The sequence below is a fragment of the Pollicipes pollicipes genome, unplaced genomic scaffold (genome assembly GCF_011947565.3).
Source record: "Pollicipes pollicipes isolate AB1234 unplaced genomic scaffold, Ppol_2.1 Scaffold_7262;HRSCAF=8765_pilon_pilon_pilon, whole genome shotgun sequence".
Taxonomy (NCBI): Eukaryota; Metazoa; Arthropoda; class Thecostraca; order Pollicipedomorpha; family Pollicipedidae; genus Pollicipes; species Pollicipes pollicipes.
Genome location: NW_023597055.1, coordinates 15,834,425 through 15,851,944, shown reverse-complemented (window position 1 = coordinate 15,851,944; position 17,520 = coordinate 15,834,425). Strand labels below are relative to the sequence as shown.

At 47.6% G+C, this 17,520-nt stretch overlaps 1 long non-coding RNA gene across 1 annotated transcript; it reads right to left on the bottom strand.

Moving 5' to 3' along the window:
- Positions 1–3,669: 3,669 nt before the first annotated feature.
- Positions 3,670–8,803, bottom strand: LOC119114272 (uncharacterized). The gene is made up of 4 exons (XR_005096008.1): positions 8,716–8,803; positions 6,997–7,067; positions 6,173–6,255; positions 3,670–4,015 (listed from the first exon to the last, which is right to left on the bottom strand). It is a non-coding gene; the product is annotated as an uncharacterized LOC119114272 (long non-coding RNA).
- Positions 8,804–17,520: the final 8,717 nt, after the last annotated feature.

Sequence of the window (17,520 nt, the reverse complement as noted above, 5' to 3'; positions counted from 1 at the left end):
CATGTTTTTGAGTAAAACAACAGGTTATTTTTGACTTCGTTCTCACCTTCATATCTAGCCCTAGGTCAATTAGATTAGTTTTGATAGGAAATTAAAATGATTTATTGCCTACGAAACAATGTCAGATTAGCATGACTTTGTCTTACAGTCCGTTGTTGCTTCACATTGAACGATTACCTTAAAATGCCCTGTGCTGACAGTCATGACCTGATTTTGACCTGCCGTAGGTCGGCGGCCTTACAACGTACATCTCATCTTTTACAAAACAAAATATTTGCTATTAAAATCTCCATAGCTTTGCAAGGTTTGTGCGTTGCTGCACCACGCCGTTCGGAAACCATTCTGGAAAAATATTCGGGGGGGGGGGGGCAATTTGACCCGCACCATAGCGCGTGTTAACCTGCCGGTCGGTCGTTCGGAGTCCCTTCACACACACACACACACACACACACCACAACACACACACACACACACACACACACACACACACACACACACACACACACACACACACACACACACACACACACACACACACACACACACACACACACACACACACACACACACACACACACACACACACACACACACACACACACACACACACACACACACACACACACACACACACACACACACACACATACTTGTGTGCCGTGCTTTACGGGACACCTGACTCAGCCGTCACTACCGAGAACCACCCGAACGAATGGCGGCATCGCAGCCAAATTGGAAGGCCATGCAGCCATTTGGCTGTTTAAGAACAGGATGGGTCGTTCGAGGGGTAAAGCTGCCATCTTTAGCTTACACTGGCAATTGAAAATACCGAGGACATAGTGATAACAGAGGACCGTGTGTGACTTTTCTGTCATATTCAGCTGTGTATTGAGGACCGGGAGTTGCACTTGGAAATTAAGGACAAAGGGACAAAGGCTCTCAGGTCGGGGGCCTCGAACATCATTCAGAAGGACTCCTTGGGGGTTGCTGGGAAACTGAGGGCCCCTTTACCGGTGAGGGACGATGTCGAACAGTCTGTTTTGGATATTTGTCGACAAATGTACCGCTTGAAACCAACATGTTAATTAATCAGCGAGGCAACGACCATCTCATAAACCAGTGTCGCGGCCACCTTTGAAAGACGACGGCGACAAACCAAACACGGCCAGATATCAATATGCTACCTTGTGCACAAGCGCGCAGCCAGAGCCTTGGCAATGGGCCAGGGGCACGCACAAGGTTGATAAAGGGCTCCCCAATAGTGAAAGCCCCCCCCCCCCCCCATACAAAAATATCGCTGGCATTGGAGTGCCCCATTGTGCCGGCCGGGGCTCTGAATAGTCTTCCAGCCGACCTTTCTGGCCTTTGGGCCCTCAAATCAGGCCCTTAATCGTAAATCCCGAGGCCCTTCGGGTCCCCTGAAACCTTAGGCAGGGGGAACGTGCCCCCTGTGGCCTTCCCTCCCTGCGCTCCTGCTTGCGCGTCAGGCTGTTGGTTTGCGTTCAGATATAGGCAAATAACGGCGGATCGTAGGCTTTCTGCTGCTTAAATCATTCATCTATAATATAACAATCGTTTTACTCTATTTTATCATGGTGCACTTTCCTGTCGTCCCGTTGAAGTCTAAATCAAGGTCGGATAAATAGCAGCATACGCCATGTTAATACCTGCTGAACACTCTTCATGAAAAAGCCCTCCCCAGGCCGGTTGATATCACCAACGAATTTTGGCTCCATCGACCTCCATACGACATTGGCTCCATGTTGTGGAATCGCCTCGGACCGAATAACAAATGACTGCAGTTCATTAAACTACCCGATGAGTGTTTGCCCCGACGGCTGGACACCCGGGACACTAAATGTTTTCCGTCCCCAACGGCCCGATTAGAGTAGGAGAAAGGGCAACCAACGCCTTTTGGGTTTCCATGACCCTTTAGCACTAATAGTGCTAACAGTGCTAAAGCATCATCAATGACCCGGTCGGCGGCACACTACTCGACGGCGGTTTTCCCGAAGCTTCTGCTGTTGCAACGGTTGCAGCAGAGGGCGGCCGGGGCTGAGGAGCGGGCAACGGAGGCGACGCTCCAGACAGCGGTGGAAAAATTGACTCGAGGTGCTGCTGGAACTGTTTATCTGCTGACCGAGCTACTGCAGTTTCAGGTGCTTCGGCGGGCAGCCGCCGTTCATCTCATTCGCAGGTGACTCCGACAGTCTCTTCTACACTGTCGGTGTTCCAGTCAGTATACAAAGCCCCATGTTGCTCGACCCTGCTCGCGAACCCCGGTGTCTTAGGGCGACAGCACACAGCCTCTGATGCTGTGGATGTGACTGGCGGCGCGAGTGCGCGGCGGCCTCCATTGGTGGGGTGCACAGTTTGTGGCCCGTTTTTGGGATACGGCTTGTGCCGGCGTCAATGCAGCGGTCTACTTAATGATGGCCTCTTATGCGACTGAGTGTGGGTGAATGGTTCGCTGTTGGTGTAACTGTGAGTCACGTGCTCATGCTACCTGTTAAATGTGCCTTTCCCACGGCTTGCGTATGTGTTGGGTTTTTATATACGTGTCAATTACGCATATGCACTTTCTTCATACAAGTGGAATCCATGGTGCGGCGGGATGTAGCAATCAGCTGCTGACCGAGGAAGGAGGACCGTGCAACACTAAAATCAATGAGTCAGTCGTTACAGTCATTGCAGTCAGTCACTGAAGCCAAACGAGCTGCCTCATAAACATGTCGGCTGTTTGGCTGATGCGAGATTTCGTGCTCGACGCCCACGCGCCCATTCCAGTCTTCAAAAACTAGTCAAAGGCCCCTGTGGCCCACCACTTCCCAATGTAACAAGTGTGCTTTGGTTAAGTGTAGTGGTGTCAGATTTGCCAACGGATCTCAAAAATGACGTAGAGAAAGAAGCATTTGCATTGAATCCTGTATTGGAAAGATGCGACAGGAGAATGACACACCTAATTTGCTTCCAAACTGACATTCAGGTATAACGCGTTTTTACCAATGGGGTGGGTCTATTTCCGTGCTTAGGTGTCATCTTCCGCCCAGAATTGCAAATCTCGCCACACTGCCCTTGGTGAGCACTGCTTTTTCACCGTTCATCAGCTCCACCTACACAGATTGCTACTATAAACGGGAGCAACAACAAGGAGATCGTTTTTGTCGTTGCGAAATTTACTAGCGAGCATCATCCAAACGTGAACGAAGTCGACATCTAATGTGTAAGTCACTGAGACTCATTTCGCCTTACGACGTGCTCTAACAATCACGTTATGGACATGGATTTAACATCTCTCCATGAGCGCTAGGACAGAGCATTTTCTGCTGACAGGGCACGTAAGCATGCAGCTTGGCCAGAAACCTCCATGTGGCTAACAAACATGCCAAGCTGCCTCATCACAGCTGCCTTTTCCGCATTGCACCAGGCAATACGTCTTTTTTGCCAGTGGTGTTTTTTTCCTGAGCGTCATTGTTAGTCTCTCGATGTGAAGATGTCTCCTACGAAAACAAGTCTCCCTTCCCCTCTTGGCTTTTTGTCCAGGTAGGACATTTGCGACCTCCACCACACAATCGTCTTCACCCATGTCCTCCGGACCGTCCTCTTCTGCCATTGGTGCGCTGTTGAGGTAGTCGACTTCGTCCAGATTTTTCCCTTTGCAGACAGAGATGCCATTTTTGGTTTATTGGTTTTATACAACACGCATCACATCGCAGCCTACTCCTGTACATTTTGCTTCGATCCTGAGCATAAAGCACAGCGACTTTAAAACATGGAAAAAGGAAAACAAAATAACTGACCCAAAACGGAACGCCAACTGTATTCTCGCTCCGTTGTTTCGTAATCTACGAACTACACACTGCACAACTACATCTTTAGAATACCGCTCCGTATTTAAGATCATCTAGAAAATGCATACAGTTTGGCTCCAATGGTAATTTGCAGGCCGTCCAATGCTTGAAAGCGGAACTTCAAATACTCGCATCCTTAACGAGTGTCGCTCTCGGGGAGTAATCTGGAAAGCCGAAAACGGGTGAGATATGAGAAATTTCAGTTCAGAACAGGATTGTGACCCCCACGTGAAAGAAAGTTATGCTTGTGTTCAGAAGCGTGGGCATGCACCACGCTGATGGCTCACGGGTGGTGGAATTAAAATAGCTGTGCAATAGTCGTGTCCCGAAAGATAGCTTTCCAGTTCACAGCAAATCCGTGAACGAATATCGGAGGCCACATGCCTCCCGTCCGCGTACATATTACCCATCTTGTTAGAGCACATGCACTGCCGTCAAGAAGAAGGAAGTGATGGGGCGGCGATGGGGGCGGAGAGAGGGGGACAACAATAAATCGTACTAAGCTCTAGCCACGCAGCCGAACTTAACCTGAAATTAGGCCAACAACAGCAGAGTCGCCAACATTCATCGTCAACGCGATCAGCAGCTACCGTGATTCGGACGGCCCTCATGCATGGTACGCGCGCCCGTTGGCAAACTATGGCGTGCCTGTCTTCATTCCTGTAGCCACGCACGCACAGCTGCGATGGGAATCGATTTAGAGAAGAGCAACAGTTCCAGTATCATCGCTGACCGCATGCGGCAATTGCGAGTCCATGCCCTGATGTCCTAGGCTTACTACGCCCTGTCAATGCCATGCTGTTCATGCACGCCATACGGTTAACAGTCGTAAGACAGCGAGGCATAACCGAAACGAGTTGTGGTAAAAAGCTTATTGCCTCTAAGCTCAAACAATGCATCAATAAGAAATGACGAAACTACGACAGACAGGCGGCGGTGGCCCACAGACCGTCATCCCAGCCCCCGGGCGAGTACGCCCCCCTAGCCCAAGTGTAGTGTCTACTGGCTGGTTGGTAAGAGTGGACAGTTTTCTGATCACTGCCATATCGCGGGTAGTGCAGGATGAAGGTAGTGTGCGCCATGATGCAAACATTATGATATATTTGATTTATGATTTTGGATCGAGTGCGTATTGTGAGTGTGATTGCACGCTATATGTGAATGCATCAACAAAAATTACAAAAAGGCCAGACAACCAAACCGCTGACCTGACCATCGCATTTGAAACTATCCGACGTCACACCGTGATGCTGGCCGCGAAACAGATGGGAGGCAGCCCCAATGCACACCAACGCCGTAACTGTTTTTGACAACGTGACACGCTGGAAGACCGACACCCCTCCTTGCTGCGGATGGGCTTCTCCACGCCATTGCGAGACACTCGTCTGTCTAGCCCCCGCAGACGAGGTCTCTTCGCAGGCATTTTGGTCTGCCCGGAGTGCGCAGACCAGAACCATGCTTAGTGTCCCCTCGATGGGCTTTTGGCAACACCGTTATGGCCCGGAGCCGGATGTGGCAGCCAAACCCGCTACCACAAGCTATGTTCAGTGAGCGGCCGGACCCCACGCTCATGAAAGCGTCGGTGATTTCCGCGCAAACAAACCGGCGTTGGTGATGTATATTATATATATATATATATATATATATATATATATATATACACATATGTATGTATATATATATATATATATGTATATATGTATACATACCTATATATGTGTATATATAGATATAGATATAGATATAGATATAGATATAGATATAGATATAGATATAGATATAGATATAGATATAGATATATATATATATATATATATATATATATATATATATATATATATATATATATATATATATATATATATATATATATATATATATATCATTGATCCCGTCGTAAAATGCGTAAAACAACATATAGTAATGATCCAAGGCTTGGTTCAATCGTCCCATTCATAGGAAATAATTAAAGAAACTATGTTGCAGCAAACATCCTAAGCCATACACATTTCACATACAATGAAAAGACCGAGACTGCCAGTGACTAAAAAATTTTTAAAGCAACTTCTGCACCCCACCTGTTCGAATTTGGCAGGGAAACTGCTTGCGAGGCCTATTTCCACCATCGCCAATGCTTCTCATTTTTCTTCGGGTAGCCGTGCCCGTGGTAAATATTCTCGAGGACCCATGAGCTCGAACTCTTGACCCGAACGCCCCAAAACCTGTCCTTCCCGAAGAATATCATGCTCCATATTGCAAATAGCATATGAAAATGCTATTGCGCGTAAGTCCTTAAGCATCCCAAATATAGCCTGAGTTACCTTTGTTGCAGTAAACTTTCCGGAGGACTTCTTTTAGAGGACTAAACTTCTTTAACTCTCCCAATGGTATACATATAAGCCACCTGAGAACAAAAATGTTTTTGCACGTTTCATTCAAGAATGACGCCATACACCGGTGGTGCCACAGAGAAGGAGCACTAAATGTTGACAAGACCATTCAATAACGCGGATGCGGGTGTACCTACATAATTGCAGGCCGCGATATGTTAGTGGTGTTGGTGCAGGTGGTGGTGGCGTTGGTTGCAGAATAAAGTGGGGCTGGTACAGTCGACACGTGCTTGCGTAGACCAGCGATGAGGATGGTGGAATGAGATAGCAAAATGGCGTTACACTGAGGTCACGCACCATGCAGGAACTGTTATGGTCACACAATGGTAGGGGGGGGAGGCAGACATTGGGGGTGTTGGCAGGATCAGACACTGGTGAAACTGGCAGGGCAATGGGGTCAGCTGCATGGAGCCGACACTCGCATGGAGCTGGAGGGGTCAGACACCATGGTGGGATGGGTAGACCCAGACATTGTGGTGGGGTGCATGGTGTCATGCACTGTAATGACATCCTACTGGTTAAGGCACTGATAGGGATGGTGGAGCCAGGCAGTGTAGTGGCATATTTGTGGGGGTCGGACGATGCAGTGGTGTTGGCAGTGTTGGACAATGTGATGGGGTAGATAGAGAAAGAAAAGCATGCATGAAATGCTAGATTAGAGCTGATGACAACAAATTCTACATGTCACAAATGATTCACACCCTCTTCAGAGTAGTCATTTCCTAAATAATTTGACTTTCCTGACATCAACTGACCTGAATCAAGCCGGTCGCACTAAGGCTTTCAGGTCTTCAATCGCTTCAATGTCCAGTGGCTATAACATCACCTGAAACAGCAACAATGCTAAAAATTATTCAGTGGGTGGAGATTAACTAAGGACTAAGTAAGTATTTTTTTTTGTTTTTAGCGCCCCGGAGGTGTTCATTGTATCTTAAACGTGAGGGACGTATGGACTTCCCGACATAGACTCAAACAAAACAGGGAATACCCCTTTCGGTGACCATTTTTTGGCAAAACATGCTCAGGCTGAAATCGAGGGAGGTATGGACCCTATGCCCCTTTTAGAGCCCAAAGTCGTCTACAGAGCAGAGGGCCACCCAGGTAGGGAAAAATTTAATCTATTCTTACAAAAAATCAGCGACCAAATTTTAACATACAAAGCTCATCCTGGCCGATTTTGCGAACATGATATGTGCCTTTATATGCGATGTGTGCTAGCTTAAAATAGTTAACATGTGAAGTGACGCCTGACGCGTGACATGCGATGTCTGTTCAGTTGAAATCGCTTGCATGTATAATTGATGCGCGACTGTGATACCTGTTAACCTCAACTCGTTTGTATGTTTGAACGAAGCGTAATGCATGACGCCTACTTGCTTGAATTAGTTTGCATGTACACGTATTGTCGCCTATTTTAATTATTAGATAAGCACCGTATCGTGGTAACGGCTAGCAATAACTTTTTGTTTAATCCTCTAAGAGTTGGTGTCCTGTAAAAACTGGCTTTCTATTTCCAAAAAAGCTGAAAAATCGGGTAGGGCCACCAGCAGGCAATTTTGAATTTATTTCTGCTACTTTTTCGATATAGGCATGTTGCCGAAATATCAATTCAACTATATCTTTATTCTCCCTGTTTTTCTTCGACGAATAAGGCTATTAATATTGTCTTAGCTATGTGAAAAATGCTCCTCTGCTAATGCTAATGCACTGAACAACTTACGTAATCTTGCACAACATTGATTTGAGCCAACCGACGGCCGTTACGTCTGAAAATGTATTCACAAAGCCGGATATGAACGACGCAACGGTCATATGATGGCTTGCCTTAATCGCCCAATGGCCAATGAAATGGCAGCATTTGAAGACCACGACGAAATAATATTCGCACCTTTGCAGGTGTGTAGATCAGAAACTAGAAAGGTTTACAAAATTAGAAGGGTGCTTAAGAATGGCAGGACTGTGTAACATACTGAATGATCTTCAAGATGGCTAATTTCAATTGAAACCCATACAAATGTGGCACACACCCTTTTATGCTCTGGTATCTACCACACACTAAGGTTCCGATGTATGGAAAACCTTATGTTTGTAATGATTTCCCCTTCAAGGCTAAATTGGTGCCCAAAGCCTCTAAAAACGTGTTGTTCTAGGGGGTTGGGGAACATGTCTGTAAGTACCTAACGGCAACATTTTTTAAATGTAATACAACACTCACTGCAAATGCATGAGAAAAACTGCAAGCATCCCCCTTACAAACGTCTGGTCTAGCGTGATAAACCTACCCAGACAATTGCATAATATTGCTGAAGTCAATCTCTTCAACCACCTTCAAAAGCTAACACAATGTTTGCCACTTCAGCAACTATCCTTATCAGCACACCATTCTCTAATCAATCAAAGCAGATCAGTCCTCCATTAGCTACAGTTGTCGGTAAACAGGGTTCACCAATCCCTTTCGAATATTTACTACTCACTTTTTAAAACCTTGCCGGACGACAATAACTTGCATCCAACGTAAGCCCAGTCTTCTCGTCCGAGATGCCGCACACCGCAACGTCACCGCCGCGCTCGTTCCAAGAACGCGCAATGGCGACGATAGAGCTACGTATCCCATGTGACTTAACACAATTTACATTAATATCTTTCATCACCAGTTTCAACGTGATTCAATGTGATTTAAATGCTTATACCAAACGCAAACAACTTACAAGTGATGAGACCACATCATGGAGCAGCGTGATTTTGCATTTCCTTATTCATCTCTATTCTCTTCCACGTGACCTTGCCACCTGAAAAACTTACACACGCGCGCAGTTCGTCCAAGATAACACACTTTACACAACCGGAAGTAAAAATGCGTATAATTGCGTTTTTCGAGGACCAGCTGAAAATCGAATAAACATGTTCAAACAAGACTAAATATCTCATTTAAGGCCTCTGAAAACCGAGGTCCGGCATTTGGACCTCGGTAGTGAATACCGGACCTCGGCAGTGACGGGTTGTTGGGTGTGTAACCGGATTTGGTCCTCTGTTTTCACGGCACACAAGAGCACACACACACACACACACACACACACACACACACACACACACACACACACACACACACACACACACACACACACACACACACACACACACACACACACACACACACACACACACACACACACACACACACACACACACACACACACACACACACACACACACACACACACACACACACACACACACACACACACACACACACACACACACACACACACACACACACACACACACACACACACACACACACACACACACACACACACACGCACACACACGCACGGAATGAATTTATATATATATATATATATATATATATATATATATATATATATATATATATATATATATGTGTGTGTGTGTGTGTGTGTGTGTGTGTGTGTGTGTGTGTGCGTGTGTGTGTAAATAAGAACATGTACATATTCAAATATTATTCATTTATTACTACATATTACCCATTCACACGTTATTCTCATATTCTTCACATATCATTCATTACACATATGTGTGTGTAAACACGAACATGTACACATTCGCACTCCTACGCACTAATAACAATCTTACAAGCACGCACACAATCGCACGCGCTCACTTGCACGCACATTCAAATATGCGAATAATTGCTGTTGTCAGACCGTTTCAAACACAAGAAATGAGAATGTTGACTGAGTGTTGTAAGTTGTTCTGGGAACAAATACTTGAACGCAAGCAGGACAACGGTGGCTTTCTTGAAGCGCTGAGTGTTAACGATTATCAAGGTAACGACCCAAATTCGTTCCTGGTACTAGTGAATAAGCCAAGGAACGGAACTTATATTGCTGGACACCTTTTAACTAAAATTGCTTGTGACATAGCCCTAATGACACCGGTTAACAAGGGCTCGCACTAGTTGCTACACTCCCTCCCCAAAAGACACATTTCTAAGTTTACTATTTCTTTGTTCCATTCTCCACACAGGTGCCCAGCCTCGTGATATGGTCGTCAATGCTTCCGGAATCAGCCAACTTCCAGCAGAACGTGTGCCTGCGGCTGGGTAAGGTTCACCCTAAAATTTTCGTAGCCGTCCGTAGAGAGTGTTACGACCAGACGCACGTCGGAGAGACGCTGCGGGCGTACTACTCCAACCACATGATCAACGTCCTGTGCCAGGACACGCCGGCGCTGGAGGCGACGAATAGCTGCTGCCGGCGATGACGCCGAAGCACACGCACCCGCGCTCGCCGCGCGTGGTCCCTATCGTGAGAGCGGTGACCTCCACGGCGAAAGTAATTTTTTGACGGAGCTACTGGACTATTCGACTAAGGACTAATGGACAGATTTGACGGGGCTGACTCCCGACCTTCCCTCATGCTCAGCTGGTCATTACTAGCACAGCAAAGTTTCGTCCTGTTGCAAAGTTGTGTCCCGTTTTGCCCTGTTGTCTCCGAGACCGAGACCGCAGCCCGTAAACATATGTGGCGTTTATGATGGCTTGGAGCAACGATGGCGTTTGCGTGCACCGTGCGAACGATGTCCGATCGTGTCTGGCAGGTTCGCTGACATTGCATGACCGTGGCTGTATGAAAATAAACGTATGCCAGACATACGCCGCCTTACGTGTTTGTGCCCATTCCCGCCTCGCATTCCCCGCACTGCAACGTGGGCAGAACGGCGTCCTTCTAGAACAGCACCACATATGACAGTTTCCACGGTGCTGTCTTTAAGGGCTGGTTTCTTGTACGTGATCGCTCTACTAAATGACAGCCTGGAGAAGATAGCTACACCAGACATTCCTAGATCACATCCAGTTCTGACTTGCTGGCCTGTGGAAGCCTTCTATAAAGCTGAAAGCGGCAAGCCAGCTTAGCTTGGTTTCGAAACAGAGGTCGTGAGGACTGTGGACCACCCCGATGAAAGAAGGGCGTCATTTGTAGCGCAGACAATATTCCTACCAGCAAAAAACAAAATCACATTACATAATCCCGGCTTTTGGCATACATTCAGCAGAATGAGACAGCAAAAGTTAGTAGAAATCATCAGTAAGTATAAGCTGCAATTTTGAGGTGAACTTATGCCAAATCAGCTCGTTGCTGATCTACCTAATGTATCACTATATGCCGTTTTCTCCATGGCTGATCTTTTCAATTGCGTACAAAACGAAGTGTAGCTCCACCACGACTTTCACTGCTTTTTGTTTGCTTCCACTGTACCGCTAAGATTTGTATTACCTTGGTGTCCACGGCTAGGAAAATGACCATGAGCTCGGCGGGGGCGAGTCACAGGTAATAAGGCGGACGGACTCGGACCTCTCCGTCTGTAAACGTAGATTTGTACTACCCCGGTGTCCACGGCTGAGAAGCTGATCATGAGCCCGGTGGAGGCGAGTCACGGGTAAGGAGGCGGACGGACACGGAGCTCTCCATCTGTAAACGTCCCTACACTTCGCAAGACCTCAACTCGCTCGCCAAACCGCAAGTCTGTATTTCAAACGCCAGCACCGTCTTCGTCATCCACTTCCGGTACCCACTCCCAACCCAACACGGCGGCGGGTGTGACACGTCACACGTCGGACATCCAGAAGACGTCGCCATTTCTGACGCAGCGGTTGACGTCAGCACGTCACTGAGGACGTCATCAGCACGCCACTCAGGCCAGACGTCATCAGCTACCGCCGCCCAGCGGTCGCCCCCGCCGCCCAACCAGCGCGCGTCGGAAGTCCTCTCCCAGCACTCGCGTACCACTCGGCGTGCGCCCCGCAGCGTCGGCTGCCGCCCGATATCCGACGGAGCTGAGCCACTGTTCGTCGGCGGCAAGCCCATGCTTACACCGCAACTCACGGCGACGACAGGTGAGAAGGCCAAAATGGTCGCCTGTCGACGGACATTTTGTAGTCGCCGCACGCGCCGGCATTATTTATGGGTATGTATAAAAGAGACGTCTCCAACAGTGATTTTTGACATATAGAGCAATGCTGCAATATAGCGCAACGTTCAGCGGTGTCAGCAGCGCAGATTGGAACAAATTTTGTACAAAAAACCGATGTTCGGGTGGCAGAATGACTTCAGAACCCCCACGCAAAAACTGACGAGGCACATAAGGCACCGCGGCCGAAATTCGCTCGGATCGCCTAACGACGTACGGTATCAATTGGGTCCGGACCCGGACGATTCCACTTCGGTCGGTCGGGGGGGGGGGGGGGGGGTCGACGCCGGCGTCTGGCCAATCCGATCATCAGCCGACGCCCCGGGCGAGTCCACCCCGGCTGTACACCTTACTTCACTCGACCCTCCTTCCCTCTCGCCTCCACCCTCCGCCGACTCTGATCCCTCGTCACCCTGACCTCTGACCTCCACATCACACGCGCGGTCCACCCGCGCCACGTTCCCCTCGTGACCCCCGACCCCGACGGCCGGCGCAGCCTTCTGATCCTCGGCTCGGCGTCACCATGTCTAGATCCACCGCAAGAAAACACCTACTCGCGAACGGATTTAAGTACCGAAGGATCGACAAGCGCAAGATCCTGATCGAGAAACCTCATATTGCAGCAACGAGATGCCAGTTCTTGCGGGAGATGAGGAGGCTGCGTAGAGAAGTTCCCGATAGCAAAATCATTTATACCGACGAGGCATGGTATAATCAGTGCGATATGGAGGACTTGGCGTGGCTCAACGGTAGTCAAATCAACGGACGGAAGAACACCATTGGAAAAGGAAAACGTTTTATCACAGTCCATGCCGGATCTCCAGAAGGATTTATACCGGGCGCACTTCTCCACCCCAGGGCCGATGACAAGAACGCCGACTACCATACGTCGATGAACGCCGACTGCTACGAGAAGTGGTTCACCGAGTGCCTGCTTCCGAACGTGCCAGAGCGCTCTGTGATCATCATAGATAATGCCTCATCTCATTCCCCTTTGTGCCAAAAAGGGCCAATTTCTAGCTGGCGTAAAGCGGAAATCCAGGAGTGGTTGCAGCAGGCCGGTGTGACCATCGACGACGACATGCGGAAGGTGGAGCTGCTGGAGCTAGTCAAGAGGAAGAACCGGAAGAAGGAATATTTTCTGGACAACCTTGCTAGAGATCATGGTCATCGGATCGTTCGCCTGCCGCCGTATCACTGCGACTTGAACCCGATAGAGTTAGCGTGGGCACAGATGAAGCGAGTGATAAGACGGGGGAACTTGACGGGGCGGATGTAGGAGGTGGAACGGCTGGTGGAGGCAGGTTTCGCAGCTGTCTCTCCAGAGGACTGGAGTAAGTGCTGTGAGCACGTCAAAGGGCTGGAGCAGCGGTACTGGACGAATGACGGGCTTCTAGAAGATCTCCCACCGGTTGTCGTAACAACCGATGATAGCAGCGACTCCGGCACCGACTCCGGCAGCGACAACGATGAATGAGAACAGTATGACACATCGTTCATGAGAAGTGTTTCCGTTTCGTTCTTTTCAACTGACTTCGTAGCGTTTACGTGGATGTGGCATGTAGTTGCGTGTGGGGTGTTTGAGCTGGATGTATTGTACATATATCTGCAGCTGAATGTTCAACGTTTTGTTGAAAGCCTTCAATAAAACTGAGCGAATTAATTTTTGTGTTTGGGATTTTCCCATGTCATTCATGAAACAGCACCAGTTTGGAGCAATTACCGAATGATAGTATAGCATAACTTGCTTCAAAGGTAGGCAATGAATTTAGAACGTAAAAATAAATGCCAACGAAAATAACCCCGGTGCAAAAAATTATATATATATATATATATATATATATATATATATATATATATATATATATATATATATATATCGACCAACCATATGAACATGAAGTTGCTGCAAGCAATGCAAACATCCAAAACTGCTATTGCTTCGAGAGATCCGCAGTGCTGTCCTGCAGGCCTTCCGACCAATTTTGCTGAGTTTGAAAAAATCAGCGTGATACCCGTGACGATCTGAATGACCAGCTTTAATTCCGTTCTTCCTTACCATAAACGGAGCATAATAGGCACGTGACTTCTGTTCGCTGCAGCAGATTGCGCTATGTTGTAAATGAAAAAAGAAATAAGGCTGGCTGGCGCAGGAAGGTCCGTTAAGTGTGGCGCCACATAGCGTAGCAGTACCAGAGAGACCTGTGATTGTAGGCTGGCTGGCGCAGGAAGGTCCGTTAAGTGTGGCGCCACATAGCGCAGCAGTACCAGAGAAACCTGTGATGGCCCACTCATGGCTGACATGGCTCATTCCATTGGCAGTGTCAATCGTCCCGCTGCGCATGTCCGTGTGGCGAGTGACGGCGCACAGAGGTAAGAAAGAATCCACGCCGCCACGAGCGTGGGAGGATCATATCAATGCTTGCCCTTCATGAAAGGAGACTGCCACGCTCTGATTGTTATCTGCTAAGTTCTATTTACACGTCATTATATACATATATATATATATATATATATATATATATATATATATATATATATAATACTCTTTACTATACGAGACACCGATTGCGATGAAATTACACGCATTATAACACTGAAGGAGGGAAATAAGCTTAAGTGGCCTAGAACTTTTCAGCACTGTTGTCTGGGGACGCAGTTGGGGGGGGGGGGGGGGGGAATTTGTGGACACACTCCACCGCCTCCCAATTGTATGAACGGTCATTTTAGTTTAGTTTTCAAGTTCCTTTTCCTTATTGCGCTGTTTCCTCCGCGTAAAAATTCCGCCTAAAAAACCGCTCACTGGGGACGTAAACTCATCAAACGAGCTTTATACGACGTCAGATAACCGTCAAACTGAGTGTGTGAATCAGCTTGTTTATTGGACGGATCAAAGAAATAATTGAACTTATCAATATTAATAAAAACGTGTTTCTTATTGGCAAAACAGTATAATGCAGTTCAGGGCATTTACAACCTAACGATTCATTTTTGTGTATAACTTTGCTTTTTTGTCAGAGTGGTACGTTTTGCTTTAAAATGTTTCTTTACGGCACCGAGCATTGCCAATCATCTGGGTTGGCGGCCCGGAGCGTGTTGTGTGAGAGAGATTGTGATGAACTGATCAGTGAAGGTAAACTTGAATGCAACACTCTGTGCGTGAAAAGTGTCGGTAGAAGCTAGCTACCTGCATACGCATGTCTCTTGGTCGAGGGATGTAGATAAGGCATACCTAATTTTGCATAGGTGACTGCCCAACAGTGCATGTAGCGTGTAAGGTTATGAATAGAGCATGGGACTGAATGTCTAGATTCTGATCACTTGGTATTTTATGCTGCGAAGATGTTCAGCTGACTGCAGTTCACATTTTGTAGTAGAATTCCAATATCAGACCTCAGTTCGGGGACAATATCATTGAAAATAAATGTATTTCACTTTTGAAAATGAATGATGTTATTAAGATTTCACAACATTTTGTGGGGCAGCAGCCGAGCAAACTTACATTGCGGGATTGGTTTATGTAGCTGTTAGGGATAAACGCAACATATAAAGGCAAAGTATTTGAATTTAAATGATTTCACATTTTTAGAGTACATTTGCCTGACAGGGGGTGCCACAAATGAAACAAAATAGTTCTCTCTTGCAGTCAAGATTCAGACTGGCTGATTCACACCATTGGCATCTTTGCGACGCTTTGATCTTGATCTTGAAGATCTTGCTATCATCTTTGCCATACTTTGCAGGCTGGTTAATTGATGGAAAGCAATTTCCACCAGGTAGATTGAGCTGGCGTCCCATAAAAAGCAAGCCATAGCATGTGTGACTACAAGGTGTCTTGACTCATGCAAGTAATGCATTCTTTTGTAAGAATTTGGTGTGCAATACCGATACCTAGAACAAATATTAATATACCGTGAAAGTATGGTGTGTATGAGGTGAGAGGTATTCTTAAGAGAAAGAGGCAAAGGATAGTCTTAAGGGAAGAGGCAAGGGGTAGTCTTAAGGGGAAGAGGCAAGAGGCAGTCTCCCAAATTCACTTTTTCAGTGCCATCAATGAGAAATCTTTGAGGACATTCCTCTTTTTGTTAATATTACAGGATTGCTGACTGAGAGGAAGGAATATAGTGCAATTCTTTAAAAATTTGATGGTAGGTGGAAGGTACATGAATAAGAGAAATCAGCAGGCTGCACAAATGTAATGTTTTTTCCGGCCACAAATCGTAACATACACACACAGACACCCCGCCCTGAGGGGGGGGGGGGTGATCCACGCGCTAGGTTTCTTTTAGGATAAGTCTATGGTGTCTTTTGCAATCGCGCCCAGATGTTCTCCAGCCTATGGTGCACACATGAAGCGCGTTTCGACGCCAGGAACGTGTAACTAGCTTTTCTGGTTTCTGAGCAGTGGCGGTTTTTTGGGAACACTGCACGGCGATGCACGACCGGCGCGGGGGCGGGCGGCGACCAACCATGCCGCGGAACGCGCGGCGCGGGGGCGGGCGGCGACCAACCATGCCGCGGAACGCGCGTCGGCCCGCGCTGAGTCATAAATTATGCATATGTGCTCAAAACACATGAGAACATACACCATTGTACCCTGAATTAACGCAGGAATGGCAGAATTAAGCAGCGCGCCGCCGGGATTACACGCAAGTCGGTGAGGCAGGTCACAGGTCGGTCACACGCGGGTCGGTGCGGCAGGTCACAGGTCGGTCACACGCGAGTCGGCGCGGCAGGTCACAGGTCGGTCACACGCAGGTCGGCCCGGTGCAGCCGCCCCACCGTGAACGCCTCAACGCGCAGACCAGCATTCAGCCATCTTCAGTTCGTGCTCCGCCGCGCGCGGCTCGGCCGTGAGGGCCCGGCCTGCTCTTCGCGGGCCCGCGCACTGTTTAGGGAACGATTTCTGACCTGTTAAAGGGCTGGTTCGTAATACTAGCTTTCTCGAAATCCGTCAGCATGGTTCAGAAGTTCGATTCGAAGTAGCTGCTCCTGCGGCACAAATCGCATTAGTCTCGTTACTCACCACTATAATAGCAATGCAGTGGCAACACATTAATTGGTCTAGACGTGGGAGAGATAAATGCTGCGAAAGCTGGAAGCACTCCGTTTAAAGACAAAAGTATGCAAACATTACGCTACTACCCCGCAAATTCAACCATACGTTTTACCATGGCTTTGATTTCTCTTTTTTCTCTTGCCGTTTGCCATAGTAGCTCTTTTCGAAGCGCACTTGGGCTTTGGGAAAGGAAGTATCATATGGTATGTAGTAACACACTGGATCAAGCTTCAACCAATGCACTTCTCGGTAACTGACCCTTGCTGCC